This window comes from Heterocephalus glaber, unplaced genomic scaffold, assembly GCF_053883595.1.
Source record: "Heterocephalus glaber isolate CG9 unplaced genomic scaffold, H.glaber_assembly_v1.0 deba00001472, whole genome shotgun sequence".
Classification (NCBI taxonomy): domain Eukaryota; kingdom Metazoa; phylum Chordata; class Mammalia; order Rodentia; family Bathyergidae; genus Heterocephalus; species Heterocephalus glaber.
Window position 1 is genome coordinate 54,058,798 of NW_028258315.1, and position 12,413 is coordinate 54,071,210.

Below are 12,413 nucleotides of genomic sequence, written 5' to 3' on the forward strand. Positions count from 1 at the left end.
ATTTCCCCAAAATTTTTTCTGTTGTAATCCCATTTAGTCTTTTATGCATGAAATAATGCTAGCCATGCCTCTCTTGACATCTTCCTCTAGTGTTCCACCATGTCAGCCTCATCTTGCAGTTTTTCTTCTTTCAGCTTCTTTTGCTGCTTAAACTGTTTCCCTTTCCCCCAAATAAACAAGCTCACTTTCATTAGATGAATGAGATCCCTGATGGAAAAATGGATAGACCAATCTATTTCCTGATTTTAATTTTTCTTTCATTTAAAAACATTTCCTCTTTTAGTATCTCAGTTAAATTCAACATGTTTTTTCACTGCTAAATGGTGAGTTTTCTCTTGGCAGCAAATAGATTAGGAACAAAGGGAGATTCTCATCATCTTGTCCCCAGGAAATTTAATTTTTCTTGAAAGAATAAGATTTATGTGAGAAAACCTTTTTGACTGCTTATGCAATACCACCTTCTTTCTTTTCTGTTATCAAAAGCCCTTGGTTTTTGTAAAACAGCAACATGTACTACTTAGAGGTCAACAATGGCTTCTCTAAACTGATCTCTGTCTGTGCCTTTCTCACTGGCCTGATAGAATTTTCTATTGCACCTTACAGCCATATGACTTCTCTTCAGGCCCAAAGGAATTTAAAGAGAAATCTTGGTGTCTTGCAGCAAAGGTTTTATTTCTTCATAAGAAGGCATAGACTCAGGACAAGAAAGTCCTCTTGCTTCCCACTTTTCAATACAATGGTAATATTTGGAAATTGTAGCTATGAGGAAATAAACCTAATAAAAACAAAACAAAAACTAGAAAAGCCAATTTGTCAAGAAGCATGGGTACATGGAAGAGGCTACATTACTGGTGATTTCATTAAACTTTTGAAAAAGACTTTGATCTCCTTTTTCTGCATGTTAATTTTAAGTGTAGTAACTGTAGTTCTGTAATAACTGTTGTATTCTGTTTTTAAGCCTGCTGCCCCCAAAGTCCTTAACCAATTTAGCCTGTATACATGAAACAGTTTAAGAACAGCCCAGGAAATAATAATATACTATGGACAATCCAATTTAATATGTTATTATTTTTAAGTCAGAAAAAACATTATGTGAGCCTTGCCTTAGATGTTCAAGAATTGTACTGATTCTTCAAGATTTACCAGCTGAGAAAACATGAATAGCACAATGAAGTAAAACTAAAATATATTTCCTAACTTTCTGTTTTTATGGAAGTTGAATTTACTGGTGAATTATGTCCTTTCATTTATGTTGCTTTTGCTTTAATTATCCTTAGTAAATGTGGAAAAGTGAGTTAATAGAATATATATATATATATTCACAAAGTTTCAGAGCTGGAAAAAGATATTTATTGAGCCCTATACATTTCTACTGTTGAACTCCCTGTACACCAAAATTCCACTGGTGACAGGCATTGGAGTCATCATGTTTTACCTTCTAGCAATACTTGCCACATAGCTATTCTTTTCTTCTTTTGAGAAGAAATATGCTCTGTATAGTTTCTTTCCAGTGATTTGAGACTTATTCTATGGATTCACTCATAAGCTATTCAAATAAAATTATTTTTCCCTCCTTGAAGATTTAAAAAAAACCCTGATACATACAAATTATACCTATTTATGAGATACCATCTAATGTTTTAATCCATGTACACATAGTGTAATGTTTCAACTAGGGTATACTTATCTGTCACCCCAAACATTTATCGTTTCACTATGGTGAAAATATTCAAGATTCTCTCTTCTAGTTTTTAAAAAAATACGTTGCATATTATCTATAATCACCTTACCACTCAAGAGCACAGCAGAGCTTTTTGCTTCTATCTAACTGTACCTTGGTATTCTTTGGTCCACCTTATCTCTCCTTTCCTCTAGGCCTCACTGCCAGCCTCTAGTAATCAACCCGTCAGTCTCAGCTTCTATAAGATAAACATTTTTTAAAGTCCTACATATATGTGAGTGTCTTTCTGGGCCTGGTTTCTTTAGCATAGTTATCTCTAGTTCTAGCATTCCAAACCTCACTAATTTGTTAAGCACCTCCATAGTATATATTATTTCAGCTAAACTATCATCTACTCAACAGTTTTCTTAAGGTGATTCATCATTTTTACTTAAGTAATTCTTGCTTCACTCTAAGCAGTAACAAGCATTACATAATTTTTTGATTTCTTCCCTTTGCTGTAGTAGCAAAATTGAAATTCTGTTGAGGCATATGCTCTTTGATCTGAAGTAAAATTTTTATTAAAAATTTAAAAAGGTGACATGATAAATTTTTTCTATGCATATTTTATATAAATATAATACTACCTCAGTTGGAAGGAGTTATTTTAATAATTTAAATAACTGCTATAAATTCACTGTACATGTAATAAATGTAAGCAATTCATTTTGATTACATTTATTTTCTATTAAAACTTTACTTATATCAAGGCAATTAAATATATCTTTATGTACCATTTTTCAAATAAATATCATGGAATAATTTTAGTACTATAAAAATGAGAAAATTCTCTAACGCTGTGATGTAGCAACTCAAACACAATCAACCCATAACTTCATAGAGATCAATATATTGGAATAAAGTGAAGAAAATTATTTTTAATAAATTATTTGTATGTATTACAAATGCTCTTTTTTTTTCCTTTATTTTTAGTTGACAAAATCATAAAATTGTACATATTATGGTACACCATGTAATGTTTTGATACATGTTTTTGTTGAATAGTGTTTAAATTAATTTAAACATATTTATCCCTTTAAACATGCTATTGTTAATAAAATTTTCCAAATAATTTTTATAGCTTTTTGAATTTCATAGTATGTTATTGTTATCTATAGTTATCCTACTGGGAAGTAGCATACTAGAATTTCTTGCATTTTTCTGACTGTAATTTAGTACTCATTGATCAACCTCTTGCCATCCATTTCCTCACCTTTCCAATGCTCAACCCAGCCTGTGGTAACCACCATTGTACTCTCAATTTCTAGGAAATCAGATTTCAGATTCTGTGTATGAGTGTGATCATGTAGTACTTGTCTTCCTGTGCTTTCCTGATTTCACTTAACATACTGATCTCAAATTTCATTCATGTTGTCATTCATGATAAGATTTCATTCTTTTATATGACTGAGTAATATTTCCTTGTGTATATATACCACTTTTTAAAATCCATTGTTCAATTTGTGGATGTTTAGGTTGTTTCCATTTCTTGACTATTGGGAACAGTGCTACAATGAAGATGGGAGTACCAAATTCACTTTGATATACTCATGTCATTTCCTTTGGCCATATATCTGGTAGTGGGATTGATGGATCATAGCATAGTTCTATTTTTAGATTTTTTGAGGAGTCTCCAAACTATTTTCTACATGGTTGTACTAATTTATATTCCTCCCAATGCTGTGGAAGGGTTTCCCTTTTTCCGCATCCTCTCCAGCACTTGTCATCTTTAGTCTTCTTAATAATAGCCATTTTGACGAGGTGAGATGGTTTTTATTTGCATTTCTCTGATAGTTACTAATGTTCAGCATTTTTTCATGTTCTACATTCCTTTTGGCCATTTGTAGGTCTTCTTTTGAGAAAGTTTATTTAGGTCTATTGCCCATCTTTTAATTGGATTATTTGTGGGGAAAGCTGTTTGTTTTTGCTATTTTTGGAGTTATTTATATATTTTCAATATCATGCCTTGTGAGACATATGGTTTGCAAACATTTTCTCTCATTTTGATGAGTTTCTCTGTGATTTTTTGATTATTTCCTTTCTGAAGAATCTTTTTAATTTGATATAATCCCATGTGAATATTTCCACATTTTTTTAAGGTTTGTGATCTTGTCCAAAAAGACTTGCTTATTTCTATATCTGAAGAATTTTCTCTATGTCTTCTTCTAGTAGTTCATAGTTTTTGATCTTACATTGAAGTCTTTAATCCATTTTGAGTTGATTTTTATAACTAGTAAGAGATAGGCTTTAGTTTCCTTATTCTGCAGGTAGATATCCAATTATCCCAGGACAATTTATTAAAAGGAATGTCCTTTCTCCAATATGTTCTTACCTCTTTTCTTGAAAACCTGTTGGCTGTAGATGTGTGAGTGTACTTCTAGGCTGTCCTGTTGCATTGGTCTACATGTGTGTTTTTATGCCTATACCAAGCAGTTTTGATAACTATGCCTTTGTAGTATATTTTCAAGTCATATAGTGTAATGCTTCCTTCTTTGTTGTTTTGACTACTTTGGGTTTTCTGTGTGTGTGTGTCAGGAGAAATTCTACTAAATTTTGAAAAAAAAATCATTTCACATTTAAAATTATGATTAGGGCTAGTTTGCCTGCCTACAGGCCAGCTATGACATGTCCAGACATAACTCTGTTTCTGCCTAGGGTCACAGCTAAAACCTCAATAATCCCAAGATACTGTGGTGCTCCAGGGCAGGATTACATCAACTGAAGACATCCTGGGGATGGAAAGTTTCCTAATCAACATAAATTCCTTGTGACCTAGGATCTTCATCTGCATAAATTCTTCATTGTTCTGGGATTATCACTGCTACCCTGAGTCATCTGTTACTCTCAATGTAACAAATAAATATGTGTCAAGCCCTGGGTCTTTTGTCTTTGCTGCCTAGAGCAGCATTGATCAGGTACAAAGGTCAGCTTCTTCTCTAAGTCTCATTTCTGTCTATACATTAATTAATTTTCCTTGGGCTGCTGTGGCCTGAAGGAGACTAGGACTCATCACTACAGGAAATCTAGTAATGTCCCCTTTCCCTTTTCCCTATATGTGTGATTTCAAATAATTTTTTTTTCTATTACTTGGAAGAATTTCATTGATTTTTTTTCGACTGAGGTTATACTGAATCTGTAAATCAATTTGGTTAGAATAGATTTTAACAATACTTATTCTTCCAATCCACTAATCTAGTCTCTTTGTACTGTTTTGTTTCCCTTTGAATTTCTTTCAGCAATGTTTTATATTTTTCATTCCAGAAATCTACTTTTTTGGACAATTTTATTCTTCAGCCTTTTATTTTCAACTGTGGCTATTGTAAATGGAATTGCTTAGTTAATTTTTATTTCTGACAATTTGATTTTGGTATCTATCAATGCTACTGATATTTGTAGATTGCTTTTCTATCTCTGCAACTTTTCTGAGTTCCTTTATTAGTTCTAATAATTTTTTTCATTGAGATTTTGGTGTTTTCTCCATATAGGATCATGTTTTATGCAAAACAGACAATTTGAATTTTTCTATTCCATCTGGATGTCCTGTATTTCTTTCTCTTGTCTGTTTGTTCATTCCAGAACTGTGTTGAATAAAAGTAGTAAATGTTGGCTTCCTTGTCTTGTCTCAGGTATTAAACAGCTTTCAACTTTTCCCCACTCAGTATTATGTTGGTGCTTTTTGGTGTGTAATGTCATTTGGCATTGAGGATTAGGCGTTTATTCCAGTCCTCTTAATCTGGCCTTATTTGTGCCTGTCTTTCAGTGATTCTAAGCTGGCCAGATTTGTTGGGAATCTGCTATTGTGTTGTCACTGTTCCACTATAAGAGGGAAATCCAAGCCTAGGTTTATCCAAAATACACAGTTCATGAGTTGTTCAAAAAGAAAGAGGATCTTACCTGACAATAGTGGGGGTGTTTCCCAAGGATCTTCCTGGGGCTTCAGTAGGCCTGTGGCTGTGCTTGTACACTCTCAGAATCTGTACAGCTTCGGGATGTCACCATAGATGGACAGGCCCCAGAATCTTATGACATAGCAGTGAACACCAATGCTGCTCAGCTATGTCACATTCTAAGCCCACAGCCCACCAAGACTGCCACCTTTGTGAAAGACCAAGGTCCACATAGATTTGGAATACCTATTGCTGAGACAGATGTATTGGTCAAATCTGTTGCGAACAGCCATAGGTGATGCTAAGTAGAATAGAAGTCTGATGGACCATATGCCTTCCTCTGGCTCTAGAGCTCTTCCAGAGAATCCATCCACAGGCATAGTGCTGGGGATCATGGCCATTAGGATCTATCTACAACGGTGTAGTTTTCACCAGCTTAGCCCTGAAGTTCCAAGGCAAGTTTTGTGCTTATTACCCTGACCTACCCCTCATGAATGCTGTATTGTATCATGCTGTGCTGCCTGAGGTTAGGGTAGTATTGATGAAGGTAGTCTCTTGGCCAACTATGCTGACACTAAACTGGGTCATGCCTGAGTCTCACAGTTGCAAGTACCTGCATAGTCTTAGGGGTGAATTAGGGGTACATGACGCTCATGCTGCAGCTGTCAGTGGCACAGTTTGAAACATAAGTTCATCCCACAGGAGTTCAGTGTTTGCCTGGTGCTAGGCAATTCCATGGACCTATCTGTGAGCACTGGCCAGGAGAGAGGTGTGTTGAACAAAATTGAAAAATGGGTAATAAATATTGTCCCTTGAACACCAATGCTGATGTTATGCAAGTTCACACCTGAATCTCACAGCTGCAGGGGCTTGTACTCTCATGGAGGAGAGTGATGTGGATCCAGCCCACTTCAAGGCTGATTTGCAAACTGCTCCTTCCTTTGCAGCCTGAAGTTGAGGTAGATGTGTTGTTAAGTCAGCAGCTTGGCCTATCCCAGTTACCATGGCTGAGTCTGTGAGTAGTAGCCTGGTGATAGTGGCTGAGGAGCTTTTCCAGCATTGATTTTCACAGTGGTGGACTTGGTTCAGTGTTTCAAGTCAAAGGCCTGGAGTGAATTATTTCTCTCTCCCTAAAACAGGAAGCATCTCATTCAGACCTTGGCTGCTTGGAGTTGGAGAGATAGTGCACCCAGGTCACTTTCCTGCCTTCTTCAGTCTTTTCCTTTTGTTATGTTAAAAGAAAGCAGTATATTGCCTTATGTGAGCTCTTGTGAAATTAGTTTAGTTGGTAATAGCTGGTTAACTTTGTGTATCTCAGTGGAGAATATCTCTGATAAATCTTACTTGAACTCCGTCTTGTTTTGTTTTGTTGGTTCTTTTGAGATGGGATCTCACTTTGTAGTTTAGGTTGGTCTTTAATGCACTGTGTAGCACAGACTGGCTTCAAATGCACAGCGATCCTCCTGCCTCAGCCTCTCAAGTGTTGGGATTACAGGTGTGCACCAGCATTCCCTGTTTAGCCCCCTATAATGTGCTCTTAGAATCAAAAATATAAAGTCTACATTAAAAAGTAATCTATATGGATTTGAGTAAACTGGAAAAGCACATTTTCTTTTTTTATTCTTTATTATTATGTACTGATCCTGATCCGAGCCCAGTCTAATGTGTATGTTTTATTTTTATTTTAAAACATTTTATTAGTACATTTTTGTATTCATAATTACCTTCAAAGTGCATAATACTTTAATTCTTTTTTCAGCCTTTCCCCCTCCATCTCTTATTCTTCTTCCCTTTTCTATTATCTATCTCTAAGTATTTTCTTAGATAAAATTATTTTTTCAATTATAATTTATGCTTATTTTGTGAGACTAATTGTAAAACAAATCGTGACAACAATGTTCAGCTTTTGTACTTAAGATATATGGAATTATTAGTTGGGATGCATCTATTGTATGAGGCAAATAAACGATAACTATTTAGACACTTGAATAATAATGATTGAAGCCAACAGTGTCTTTTGATACTACTTATCTTTCAAAAGCCTAACGTGCTCATAAAGTTAAAAACAAAGCAAAATAAAGAAGCAATACCAACACAAATATTGGCAGTACAGTTTAACTTTATAGGATTTTGAAAGATTAAGGTAATGTGCTCCTGCACGAAAGGCAGAAATGCATAATATTTTTCATAGTTGGTATTTTAACATAAATTGTTAGCTGAGGTTGACCTATGGGGCAATCTTACTTTATTCTGTTGGTTTTTATTTAAAGCAACACAAGAGATTTTCTAGGTAAATCTTGGGTATTTTTATTGTTGAGTCTTGTTTTGGAGATCTAAATCTCCCATTTAATCAATTTTACTTTAGCTTCTATGTGTTGGTGGGAAATATGTGGCTGTTTCCTCTATGTTCCTCTAATATGTTTTGTCTCCTCTGCTTTCATTTTCTTTCTCAGTTTAAGTGAAGGATTCATGAACCTTATTAAAGAAGGATTTATCCATTTGCCTCTGTTTTATTCTACCAAAGTACCTATGCTACTTTGTACTGTGGGATTCACTTAGTTGCTTTTATGCTTTGGATGCAAGTATTATATTTAAGATCATATAAAGATGTGTTAACCAAGGCCCATTTTTCCATGGCATAAAATCTCTTTCAAGAAGTCAAAAATAAGTGTACTAACTACACTTCTCTTCCAAGAAACAAAAAAATTTTCTTAAAAAAGAAAAAAAAATACTTTGATCTAGTGATATTAAGATGTCCCTTTGGATGCTTGCATTACATTAAAGGCTGTTGTTTCTCTATATCAAAAATGTTTTCAGTAGGTGTAATATTGGAATTGTACTTTGGCAACAATAAAAATATGTACATTGATTTCTTTGTATTCTCCTACTCAGTCATTCAAGTGGTAATTATCTAGACTGATAATCAAAGGTAAAAATAAGTCAAAAATAGAACAGGATCAAGAAAATTAACCTATTATTTCAACACCCTCCTGGTCAACTCATGTAAATTAAAGTTTAAGCATTCTTATTAATGTGGATTTAATTTCCCCTTTGGCTAACTACCAGTAAGCTTATTCCATTCATAGCTTTATCACAATCTGTACTTACAGTGTTAATGTATCTGTTTATCTCTATAGAGTAAATTGCATGTCTAGTATGAAATGCATTTTGTGAGAACAGATCCTGTCTCCCCTGTTCTCTAACATGCTTCAAGCACCTAGCACAATGCCTGGCATTTGAGAGGTATCTATTTGAAGGAGTGCACAAATAGTTTAGGTTAATTACATCATATATTAACAGCTACTTGTGTTTCTTGGCCACATCCCAAAGTTTTAATGTTCGACAGAAATTTGAATTTACCAATCCAATTCCCAAAGAACAAATTCTAGACATTACATAATTAACATATTATCATTCAGTTTTTGTTCCTTAAAAAAAGAGAAATGAAGACTATTGGAATTTTTTTTTTGTAGATGACCATCAATGCTTTCCTTCTGTCTTCTCTTTTTCACTTCCAGAATAAAGCAGTAAAATTAGATTCTGCTCAGTCACTTTAGAGTTTTCTAGTGCAATTCTTTGATGTTTCAATTGTTAATTTTGAAGAAGAAATTTCTGACAGTTGGCTTTGGTGTGAATGTTTGTGTTTGCTTCAAAATACTGTTTGAAATTTAACACCCAGTGCAACAATATAAGGAAGAGGGAACTTTACTAGATTAACCTTTGAGGGCTCCACCTTCATTTATCAATGAGTGCCCAATTAAAGGAACCTAGGAAGCTACTAGACTTTCTGTGCCCTTCTTCTTCTACATGAAAATTCAGGCTTAATTTCCTCCAGTACACGCAGTTTTCAAGGGAAGATCTGGAAGCATCAGTTTTGTTAGCACCTTGATCTTGCACTTCTCAGCCTCCAGAACCTTGAGGAAATTAATATGTGTTCATTGTAAATTACCTAGTTTCAGGTATTTTGTTATAGTAGAACAAGTGGGCAAAATCCTTACTTTTGTAAGAACTTGGTGGCTGGATTCAGTAATCCAGGTCATTAATTAAGAAGCCATTATGTAACTAAATCTGCCTGGACCCAGATATAGTAAACCTTGGAGAATAGAGAAACACCAACTATAAATGGCTTCACAATATTGTAGTGTATATAATGGAAACTAAAGCAAATATTATTAGAAGTACTTGCACAAATTTTTCATTTGGTTTCTTTACTTATCTGATCAGGACTAGGAAAACAAGTGCATCTTTGCATATTTATTTCCAAAATATGAATAGAACGACTATTTGTCTATAAAGTTATTGGATTTTTTAGTAATTTTTAAATGATCATATTAATCCAAATCCTTCTCTATTGGTTGACTTTAAGGCAGAGGAAAAAGTAAAGAATTAGAGAAGTTCAGTTGGGTTAAATTGATATAGTTATCACGTAGTTAAGCTTATAAGGGTGAGATGCACATAATATAATAAGATTCATTTACTTCCTAAGAAATTAGAACAGGATCAGAGTGAATAATTAGCAAGGGTAAGATGTAATGCTGTGGATATTTTTCAAATGATAAGCAAGAGAGAGGAATTCATTTTGAAAGTTATCAAAGTTCAGAAGTCATTAGATGACTTCAGCAAGAGTGAAAATAAGTTTTTTAACTGTAAGTATAGATCTGAGACAAATATAAAAAGGCAGGTAATGATGATTTATGTCAATGATAGGTCGATCATCCAAGGATAATGATTTATAAACTAAATGTGGTAGTAGTCTATGGTAGTAGTATGCAGTACTATGGTATCACCAGAAGAAAATGTAAGAAATCTGCATTTGGCCACAAAATTGAATCGTTTTGGGATCACGGAACTACTGAATTCTAGGACCAATACGTATTTTGTAAGACAGTAAAATATTCAAGGTTCTCTATACTTCTGTTTCTATTAATACATATTGCTGAATCGTCTGCCAAAGACTCGACTTTCATGTCTCTGTGTGAAGAAGAGAGCAAGCTGACCAATATTTCTAAAATAATATGAGTAATATGGAATTCTAGCCAAGAAGAGGAATATTTAATTACATAGTGACTGAGTATGTAAGACATAAAAATTAAGATATTGAGATGTCCATATCAACAGAGGAATGTATGCTTACTACTTTTTCTTGAATTAGGTGCATGGAAGATGTCACTGCAGTATCAGAATAGACTTCAAGCGTAGGGAAGGAAGAGAAGCTGAGAGACAATACAGGTGGTCTAGAATGGACACAGTGGGAGCAATCCTGACTTATTAGCTGTCTTGACCTACTTACTGAAGACCTTCCTCACAAACCAGTCTCTAGAACATATATATCATAGTACACGTTTTGAGTTGCTGTTTTCTGAGGTTTCGCATATCATGAATCACTGGGACTTGGTTAACAGGCAGACATATGATATAATACATCTGAAGCTGGGGTCTGAGGCTCTGCATTTGTAATGTGCTGCGAGCTGACCCCTGTGCCACAGATACTGATTATTGCTGTAATAGCAATGTATGGAGCAGTGGGTCTCCAAGTATAAGATGCTCTTAAATAACACTGAACCACACCACTGGGGACTGTCATGCAGCAGAACTGGTGTAGGGCCTGTTAATCTGTTGATCTGATAATCTAACTGGTTTACAGGGGGATGCTGATGCAGCTGGTCTGAGGAAAACACTTTGGAAATCACCTGTCAAAACTATCACTTAGGCTGCTGTCTTTCTCCCTCCCTCTGTCTCTGTCTCTGTCTCTGTCTCTGTCTCTCTCTCTCTGACAGTGAATTTTCTTTTCTTTTTTTTTTTTGGTACCGGGTATCAAACTCTGGACCTGGTGCTTGCGAGGCAGGCACCGGAACCACTGAGCTAAATCCCTGGCCCAGTGAATTTTCTTTTGTAGATGTTTTTCCCTTAGGTTCTTTGGCCTCTTGGCTATCACTGTTATCTTGAGTAAGCTTTTTTAGAGATGTTTACTCTATGTCAAATATTTGGAAGTTGACATCGACTACATGCACATGAATTGTGCAAACTAAAATCTGATTTGTATATAAAAATGAGGTTAATCTTCTTAATATACTCTTTTCCTCATATTTGTCTTCTGATTAAAAGGAAAACACACACAAACACTTTGTACTCTTATTTACTGGAAAATATTTAAATGCTTTTGTGTACTGTCTTCTGTTAATGACCTCATTTTATGTTTTAGACACTTTATTTAGCCTACATTTTCTGCTACTGATTCTACTTAAAATATTCTAGCTGAGTTCCCCAATAGAAACTATTTCCTACTCCATAATTTCTCATTCTCTGTATGAAATATTCTTTCCACCATCTTTCCAAATCAAAATTATGCACTAAAATCTATTGCAATTCTTTCCTCTTGGAACACTTTTAAGTAACCTATTTCAATCATATTTCCTATTTGCTCTGAACTCTTCAAATTTTATGGTGTCTGTTATTTACAACTTTTTATGTGGAAATTTAAGATATTGGAATTGAGAAATAGGATTTAAAACCTTACACTTTGTCAAGATTACATAGTCTAGTTCTTTATAGTGCTTAAGGACATGATTTCAGGAATTAGACAGTGCTCAAATTTGTCCCTTTCTTTTATCAAATCAATTTATCTCTTTTTTGGGTTGATACAACATACAGTGTCTCTAACTCATAATGTTTATCACTGAAACTGGGTTGACAGAACTGTTCAGCCTAAATCATGTATTCGATGAAAATTGCTCAGCATAGTACATGTCACATGGCACTCAATAAACATAAATTGATAAGTATTAAATAAATAACATGGTGCTATA